This window comes from Arachis hypogaea, chromosome 19 (assembly GCF_003086295.3).
Source record: "Arachis hypogaea cultivar Tifrunner chromosome 19, arahy.Tifrunner.gnm2.J5K5, whole genome shotgun sequence".
Classification (NCBI taxonomy): Eukaryota; Viridiplantae; Streptophyta; class Magnoliopsida; order Fabales; family Fabaceae; genus Arachis; species Arachis hypogaea.
Window position 1 is genome coordinate 20,291,284 of NC_092054.1, and position 10,115 is coordinate 20,301,398.

A 10,115-nucleotide genomic window follows, 5' to 3' on the forward strand; every position below is an offset into this window, starting at 1 on the left:
GCACGATTGAACCAGGCTAAACAACACTTGTCTGAACAAATAAGATAAGAGTGCCAAGCTCTTCAATTAAGGAGTACCCTGAACACCCAGCCTCAGAACAGTATGAGGCAGGGAGAAGAGCTGGGAGAAGATGAACAAGCTATAGTTCAAGGCACTCATGAGAGTGCTGAACGCCTAGAAGGGGGCAGCCAGGGCGTCCAACGCCCAGAATGGGGCAGCCCAGGCATTGAACGCCAGTCCAAGGGAGGCCAGACACGTGTAAGTGCTGAGAACACCTCTCCTAAGCAAGCTGGTAGCCATTCTATAGGTACTATAGACACTCACCCTGCACAACTCATGGCCCTTGAGTACAAGGCCAAGTCACCATACCCTCAAAGACTCTAGAAAGCAGAAAAGGATAGGCAATTTGCCAAATTCTTAGAAGCTTTCAAGAAGCTGGAAATCAAAATTCCTTTGCAGAGGCTCTTGAACAAATGCCTTCATATGCTAAGTTCATGAAAGAAATACTAAATAACAAGAGGGATTGGAGGGAAGTAGAGACAGTGGTGCTTACTAAGGAGTACAGTGCAGTCATTCAGAGGAATCTTTCTCAGAAATTTTAGAGACCCCCTAACACTCTTCCCAGAGACACAGAAGTGAATCTAAGAGAAGAGTGTCAGGCCCTCATTAGTACCAAGGACGCTGAGCCTAAGGGGGTATACACTATTGAGGAACTAAATGAAGAAGAGCCTCAAGAAGAGGTTGGAAGCACACTGTTACACATCCCTCTTATGGGAAGAAAGCCTGAAGTACCACACCTTTAAAAGCCCCAAAAGGAGACCAAGGACGAGCACTGCTCACAGTCCTTGGAAGGCTTTAAGAAGTTGCAAATCAATATTTCTTTTACTGAGGTTTTGGAGCAATGGTCTCTCTCTACTGGAAGAAACCTCTCTGATGTTGAGAAAGGCGAATTGGTGCTGAGGTTACAGAAGGATTACATGATTATCAAGGTCCTTAATCCTCCACTACCCCATGACAAAGGAGGTACTTCCATGCAGAGTACAATACCGAAGCCTCCTCCCTTGGTGAAAACTCATACAGTTTCCCCAGATATCAAACCTAAGTTTGGTGTTGAGGCAGTTACCACCCACCAAGGAGGAAGGTTCCAAGAGGAAGATGCATATGGGATGGAGAAACAATACAACCCCTACCCTAATAAGCAAGGAGAATCAAGCTGATAACAATAAAAGAAAGCTTGTTATGAGGAATTCAAATCCAAGAGCACTAATCCTCTCCTCTTTCCCCTTGGAGTCATTTCTGTTAACCAATTAGAAGAAGAGGAAGAAAGTAAACAATCAAGTGTCAAGCTAATGACATTAAAGAAGCGCTTGTTGGGAGGTAATCCAACCATGAGTAGAGTACTTTTATTCTTATTTCTTCTGTCTATTTTCACTTGAGTTTATTTTAGTTTATTTTCAGATTTTTCCCTTGCTTTTTAATGGTTGTGATCATGTGCAGTACTTAGAACAGAGATAGAGACATTTGAAGATGGAAAAGAACACCCTGGGGAGAGCCCCTTACTAGCGTTGAACGCCAGACAAGGATGAAGTTGGGCATCCATAAAGAAGCATGCACTGGCATTGAACGCCAGTAATGGAGGGAACTGGGCATTCAATGCCCACCAAGGAGTACGTTCTGGCATTGAACGCAAGAACAGGGAAGAGCTGGGCATTCAACGCCCAAGCAGGAGCAGCCAGGTCCCTACCTGGCATTCAACGCCCAAACTGGCGTTGAACGCCCAGGCAGGGGAAAGGAACTTCGAGTTTCAAAAACCCCTCCCACCCAATCTTCCCTCCCATATCTTCTTTGCTTGGGGACAAGCAAACTTTTTAAGTTTGGTGTTGCAGAGTAAGCTCTGGGTTTATGTTATCATCAATAGCAGCAAAAGAAGGTGAATCATCTTCATGGAAGATCAGCAGCCGCCATAACTGAGGTGGTTAAGTTTCATTACCCCTTCCTTTATCTTATTTCCTGTTTTCTATTTCTGGTGCATGATCATGTTTAGTATTTTGTCCTTTCTTAGTTTTGTTTTGTCTTAAGCTATAAAATATTCTATGTATCCCTCACCATGCTTAAAAATTTTTTTTTTGCAAAAGAATAGTGAGATACATAAGCTCGAGTTATATAATAAGAGTAGTCCAACTATTTTGATGTGGTGGCCCTTGCTTTTACTTTCTGAATGCATGAATTAACAATTCATATTTTATGTTGGAGTTAAGTATGTTGGCTCTTGAAAGAATGATGAAGAAGGAAAAGTATTATTGGTGATCTGAAAAATAAAAAAAAAAGATTCTTGAAATAAGAAAAAGCAGCCAAAAGAAAAAGGAAAGAAAAAGAGAAAGAAAAAGTAAAAAAAAAATAAAAAATAAAAGAAAAAACCAAAAGACAAGAGCAAGAATCCAAGGCTTTGAGCATCAATGGTTAGGAGGGTAAGAAACAAAATCTTGGCCTAAAAAGTTCGAATGAGCTGCTTCCCCTAACTAAATGCTTGTGGTGTGAAGGTGTCAAGTGAAAAGCTTGAGCTTGAGCAGTTAAAGTCGTGATCCCAAAAGCAAAAGAGTGTGCCTAAGAACTTTGGACACCACTGTCTGGGACTTTAAGCAAAGCTAAAGTCGAATCCAAGGGATCTCCCAGTTAAGTGTCTGTGGCGTTTATGTATCCGGTGGTAATACGGGAAAACAAAACGCTTAGGGTCACGGCCAGGCTAAAAAAGAAGCTGTGTTCAAGAATCAAGAAAAGCTAAACTAAGAGAATCACTAATATCATCTGGATTCTAATTCTAAGGGATGCCAATACTTCTGAGATTCAAAGGAAAGTGAGATGCCAAAACTGTTCAGAAGTAAAGAGCTACTAGCCCCACTCATCAATTGGAACTGAGCTTCATTAAAAACTTTGAGACTTACTGTATCTTTTTCTTCTTTTTAATCCTACTTGTTTTTAGTTGCTTGGAGACAAGCAATAGTTTAAGTTTGGTATTCTGATAAGCGGATATTTTATACGCTTTTTGGCATTGTTTCCTTAGTGTTTTTAGTACACTTGATTAAGTTTTATTATGTTTTAGTAGGTTTTAGTACAAAAAATCACTTTTTGGATGCTACTTTGACTTTTTGTGTTTTTTCTATGATTTTAGGTGATTTTTGGGTGAATCTAGCAAGGTATGGAAAAGTCTGATTCAGAGGCAAAGAAAGGACTGTAGATGCTGTCAACTCTTGACCTCCGTGCATTCAAACAAGCATTTCTGGAGCTACAGAGATCCAATTGATGCGATCTTAATGGCGTTGGAAAGCTAACTTCCAGGGCTTTCTAGAAATATATAATAGTTTATACTTTTTTTTGGAAATGAAGGCCCAAAACAGGCATTGAACGCCCAAATCATTCCCTGCCCGGCGTTCGACGCCCCAAAAGGAGCAAGCTCGGTGTTGAACGCCCAAAATGAACCAAATCTGGCGTTTAGCGCCCCAAGAGGAGTCCAAGCACGTAAATTCCCCCCAAGCTCAACCCAAACACTCACCAAGTGAGTCCAAAAGTGGGTTTTCGCACCCTTTAGCTTAGTTTATCACATTTTTGTAATTTTTAATTAATAGTAGCGTCTTTTAGGTATAGTATTTTGATTATAAATAAGAAACTTCCTTCCTCCTGAGGATCATGCCTCCCAAAAGGGGAGAAGCACTGACACATTTCTACCATTATTTTCTGTAAGCTATGAGCAACTAAACCTCCTAAGTTAGCGTTAGGAGCTCTGCTAATTCTCATGGATTAATAATATTACTGTTTCTATTTTAATATGTCTGATTATATTCTCTTATGCGTTCTCATTCTTCAATCTTAATGAATTGGGGGAGAACCGTGACATTCATCCTTCTTCTACATGGGTTCCGTGCGAGTTCTGACCCGTATAGCATTAAACTAAAGCTAGAGAATGCATTGCGGATTCCAAGAGAGTGCCTGGGCAACTTTGGATATGTGACATGAAATTCCGTTGACCGTGGGTTACTGAGGTCTCTGTGGTGCTAAGGCTAGAGTCAGAAAAGCAGCACTCTCTGATCCGGAAGATCCGACCTTGTCTGTGGCATTTTGAGTAGGATCACGATGGGGAGTGGATTGCTTAGAGCTTCATCTTCAGCTACAGTGAGAAGCCATGAGTCAACTTGATGAGAGGACATTAGTTACTCGGATATGGTGGACTGATGTGGTTTAGAAGAGATTAACTTGCTGAGAGAACATGAGTTACTTACTTACGGCTGCCATTGAATGAATCATTCATTATTGAATTAGACAGTACGAAAAGTTAATCTGGAAAGAAAAAGCATCTCTGAAACCTTAACTGAATCCTTATCACTGTTTTCGCATCAATCTGGTATTTCGTTCTTTACTATTTTATTTATGCTTTCAAACAAACAACCATCTTTCTTGATCGTCTGACTAAGATTTACAAGATAGCCATTGCTTGCTTGATGAGCGGATAATTTATACGCTTTTTGGCATTGTTTTTAGTATATTTTTAGTAGAATCTAGTTACTTTTAGGGATGTTTTTAATAGATTTTATGTTAAATTCACATTTCTGGACTTTACTATGAGTTTGTGTGTTTTTCTGTGATTTCAGATATTTTCTGGCTGAAATTGAGAGACTTGAGCAAAAATCAGATTCAGAGGTTGAAGAAGGACTGCTGATGCTGTTGGATTCTGACCTCCCTGCACTCAAAGTAGATTTTCTGGAGCTACAGAACTCGAAATGGCGCGCTTCCAATTGCGTTGGAAAGTAGACATCCAGGGCTTTCCAGCAATATATAATAGTCCATACTTTGGCCAAGAATAGACGACGCAAACTGGCGTTCAACGCCAGCTCTCTGCCTAATTCTGGAGTTCAGCGCCAGAAATGGATCAAAAACCAGAGTTAAACGCCAGAAATGGATCCAAACCTGGCGTTCAACTCCACAAATGGCCTCTGAACGTGGAAAGATAAAGCTCAGCCCAAGTACACACCAAGTGGGTCCCGGAAGTGGATTTATGCATTAATTACTTATTTCTGTAAACCCTAGTGACTAGTTTATTATAAATAGGACCTTTTACTATTGTATTAGACATCTTTGGTCTCAGTTTTAATCCATAGTTCATCTTAGGAGACTATTGATTACGTTTTAGGGGGCTGGCCATCTCGGCCATGCCTGGACCTTTCACTTATGTATTTTCAACGGTAGAGTTTCTACACTCCATAGATTAAGGTGTGGAGCTCTGCTGTTCCTCAAAGATTAATGCAAAGTACTACTGTTTTCTATTCAATTCTTCTTATTTCGCTTCTAAGATATCCATTCACACCCAAGAACGTGATGAAGGTGATGATTATGTGTGACGCTCATCACTATTCTCCCCTATGAACACGTGCCTGACAAACACTTCCGTTCTACATGAAATAAGCTAGAATGAATATCTCTTAGATCTCTTAATCAGAATCTTCGTGGCGTACGCTAGAATGATGGCGGCATTCAAGAGAATCCGGAAAGTCTAAACCTTGTCTGTGGTATTCCGAGTAGGATTCAATGAATGAATGACTGTGACGAGCTCAAAACTCGCGATTGCAGGGCGTTAGTGACAGACGCAAAAGGATAGTAAATCCTATTCCAGCATGATCGAGAACCGACAGATGAATAGCCGTGCCGTGACAGGGTGCGTGAGCATATTATTCACTGAGAGGATAAGATGAAGCCATTGACAAGGGTGATGCCTCCAGACGATTAGCCGTGCCGTGACAGGGCATTGGATCATTTTCCCGAGAGATGACCGAAAGTAGCCATTGACAGTGGTGATGTATCACATAAAGCCAGCCATGGAAAGGAGTAAGACTGATTGGATGAAGATAGCAGGAAAGCAGAGGTTCAGAGGAACGAAAAGCATCTCCATTCGCTTATCTGAAATTTCTACCAATGATTTACATAAGTACCTCTATCCCTATTCTATTATTTATTATTCGAAAACACCATTATCAATTTATATCTGCCTAACTGAGATTTGCAAGGTGACCATAGCTTGCTTCATACCAACAATCTCCGTGGGATTCGACCCTTACTCACGTAAGGTATTACTTGGACGACCCAGTGCACTTGCTGGTTAGTTGTATCGAAGTTGTGACAAATTATGAATGTGTAATCACGATTGCGCGTACCAAGTTGCTCATGTGACAGGAATAGTTTGAGCCTGGACATCACAATTTCGTGCACCAAGTTTTTGGCGCCGTTGCCGGAGACTTAATTGTTCCTGTTTGGCGCCAAGAATCGTCTGAGATCCCAATTCCGGCAACAACACCAAGTTTTTGGCGCCGTTGCCGGGGATTGTTCGAGTATGGACAACTGACGGTTCATCCTGTTGCTCAGATTAGGTAATTCTCTTTTTGTTTTCTTTTCAAAAAATTTTCAAAAATCTTTCAAAAAAATTTTTTCTTTTGTTTTCGAAAAAAAAAATTTTACTAAAAATAATGTTTTCAAAAATAAATTATTCTATGGCTTCAAAATTTTTAAGAATGAATTCTAGTGTTTCATGAAGTATGTTGAAGTCTATCTGGCTGTAAAGCCATACCCAAACTGCTTTGGGATTGGCTAATCACCTCAGTGGAGTCATGCCCAATCCTTCTGGATAGGGTATGTCAGGCTTGTCATGTCTGAATTACACTCATATTTTTATTAAAGCTTGGCTGGCTATTAAGCCATGCCTGACCCTTTGATTGGAGCTTTAAGACTAACATGACAAGATTCCTGGAATTCATATTAAAGATTTTGGAATCCTTATTTTTATTTTTCAAAATAATTTTCGAAAAAAAAATAATAAAAAAAAATACAAAAAAAATTAGAAAATCATAAAAATCAAAAATATTTTTGTGTCTCTTGCTTGAGTCATGTGTCATGTTATAAGTTTGGTGTCAATTGCATGTGCATCTTGCATTTCTCGAAAATTTCATACATTCATAGTGTTCTTCATGATCTTCAAGTTGTTCTTTGTCAGTCTTCTTGTTTGATCTTGATGTTTTCCTTGTTTTGTGTCTTTTCTTGTTTTACATGTACATTTTTTATTTATTAGAGTCTAAACATGAAAGATTTCTAAGTTTGGTGTCTTGCATGTTTTCTCTGCATATAAAATTTTTCAAAAATATGTTCTTGATGTTCATCATGATATTCACGGTGTTCTTGGTGTTCATCTTGACATTCATAGCATTCTTGCACACATTCATAGTTTTGATCTAAAATTGCCATGCATTGCATCATTTTTCTTATTTTTCTCTCTCATCATAAAAATTCAAAAATCAAAAAAATATCTTTCCCTTTTTCTCTCATCAAATTCAAAAATTTGGATTGACTTTTTCAAAAGTTTTTAAAATCAAGTTGTTTCTTATGAGTCAAATCAAATTTTCAATTTGAAAATCTTATCTTTTTCAAAATCTTTTTTTTTTTTAAAAATCAAATCTTTTTCAAATTTCTTAGTTATTTTCGAAAATTCCAAAAATATTTTTCAAAAATATTTTTCTTATTTTTATATCAAATTTTAGAAAATAACATAAACAATTAATGTTTTGATTCAAAAATTTGTTACTTACTTGTTAAGAAAGATTCAAACTTTAAGTTCTAGAATCATATCTTGTGATTTCTTGTGAATCAAGTCATTAATTGTGATTTTAAAAATTCAAATCTTTTTCAAAAACTAATTTTTATCATATCTTTTCAAAAATATCTTCTTATCTTATCTTTTTCAAAAATTTTTCAAAATATCTTTTCTAACTTCCTAACTCCTTACCTTTTCAAAATTTGTTTCAACTAACTAACTAACTTTTTGTTTGTTTCTTAACTTTTTCAAAACTACCTAACTAACTCTCTCTCTCTAATTTTCGAAAATATCTTCCCTCTTTTTCAAAAATTTCTTTTTAATTAACTAATTATTCTTATTTTTATTTTTGATTTTAAAAAATTTTCGAAAAATCACTAACTCTTTTTCAAAAAAACTATTTTCGAAAATTCCTTCTCTCTCATCTTATTCTATTTATTTATTCATCTACTAACATCTCATCTCACATCTCTGCCATCCTCACAGTTGTGTTTCTTCCATTATATTACATTCTTTGTCTCCCCCTCTTTTCTTTCACTCACACAGGGATCCCTATACTGTGGTATAAAGGATCTCTATTATTATTATTATTTTTTCTGTGCCCTCTTCTTTGTCATATGAGCAGGAACAAAGACAAGAATATTCTTGTTGAAGCAGATCCGGAACCTGAAAGGACTCTGAAGAAAAAATTAAGAGAAGCTAAATTACAACAATCCAGAAATAACCTTTCAGAAATTTTCGAACAGGAAGAGGAGATGGCAGCCGAAAATAATAATAATGTAAGGAAGATGCTTGGTGACTTTACTGCACCTAATTCCAATTTACATGGAAGAAGCATCTCCATTCCTGCCATTGGAGCAAACAACTTTGAGCTGAAACCTCAATTAGTTTCTCTAATGCTGCAGAACTACAAGTTTCATGGACTTCCATCTGAAGATCCTTTTCAGTTCTTAACTGAATTCTTGCAGATATGTGATACTGTTAAGACTAATGGAGTAGATCCTGAAGTCTACAGGCTCATGCTTTTCCCTTTTGCTGTAAGAGACAGAGCTAGAATATGGTTAGACTCTCAACCTAAAGATAGCCTGAACTCTTGGGATAAGCTGGTCACGGCTTTCTTAGCCAAGTTCTTTCCTCCTCAAAAGCTGAGCAAGCTTAGAGTGGATGTTCAAACCTTCAGACAGAAAGAAGGTGAATCCCTCTATGAAGCTTGGGAAAGATACAAACAGTTGACCAAAAAGTGTCCTTCTGACATGCTTTCAGAATGGACCATCCTGGATATATTCTATGATGGTTTATCTGAGCTATCAAAGATGTCACTGGACACTTCTGCAGGTGGATCCATTCACCTAAAGAAAACGCATGCAGAAGCTCAAGAACTCATTGACATGGTTGCTAATAACCAGTTCATGTACACTTCTGAGAGGAATCCTGTGAGTAATGGGACGCCTATGAAGAAGGGAGTTATTGAAGTTGATACTCTGAATGCCATATTGGCTCAGAATAAAATATTGACTCAGCAAGTCAATATGATTTCTCAGAGTCTGAATGGGATGCAAGCTGCATCCAACAGTACTCAAGAGGCTTCTTATGAAGAAGAAGCTTATGATCCTGAGAACCCTGCAATAGCAGAGATGAATTACTTAGGTGAACCTTATGGAAACACCTATAACTCATCATGGAGAAATCATCCAAATTTCTCATGGAAGGATCAAAAGCCTCAACAAGGCTTTAATAATGGTGGAAGAAACATGTTTAACAATAATAAACCCTTTCCATCATCCACTCAGCAACAGACAGAGAACTCTGAACAAAATACTTCTAATTTAGCAAACTTAGTCTCTGATCTATCTAAGGCCACTGTAAGTTTCATGAATGAAACAAGGTCTTCCATTAGAAATTTGGAAGCACAAGTGGGCCAGCTGAGTAAAAGGATCACTGAAATCCCTCCCAGTACTCTCTCAAGCAATACAGAAGAGAACCCAAAAGGAGAGTGCAAGGCCATTGACATAAGCACCATGGCCGAACCTACTAGGGGAGTGGAGAACGTGAATCCCAAGGAGGAAGACCTCCTGGGACGTCCAGTGATCAATAAGGAGCTTCCCTCTGCGAAACCAAAGGACTCTGAGGCTCATCTGGAGACCATAGAGATTCCATTGAACCTCCTTATGCCCTTCATGAGCTCTGATGAGTATTCCTCTTCTGAAGAGAATGAGGATGTTACTGAAGAGCAAACTGCCAAGTTTCTTGGTGCAATCATGAAGCTGAATGCCAAACTATTTGGCATTGATACTTGGGAAGTTGAACCTCCCTTGTTCATCAATGAACTAAGTGATCTGGATCAACTGACATTGCCTCAGAAGAAACAGGATCCTGGAAAGTTCATAATACCCTGTACCATAGGCACCATGATCTTTAAGGCTCTGTGTGACCTTGGTTCAGGAATAAACCTCATGCCCCTCTTTGTAATAGAGAAACTGGGAATCTA

General features: G+C 38.4%; 1 non-coding gene across 1 annotated transcript; it reads right to left on the reverse strand.

Moving 5' to 3' along the window:
- Positions 1-8,778: 8,778 nt before the first annotated feature.
- LOC112781133 (small nucleolar RNA R71) lies at positions 8,779-8,886 on the reverse strand. Its single transcript, XR_003191927.1, has one exon. It is a non-coding gene; the product is annotated as a small nucleolar RNA R71 (small nucleolar RNA).
- Between the last annotated feature and the right edge of the window lie 1,229 nt (positions 8,887-10,115).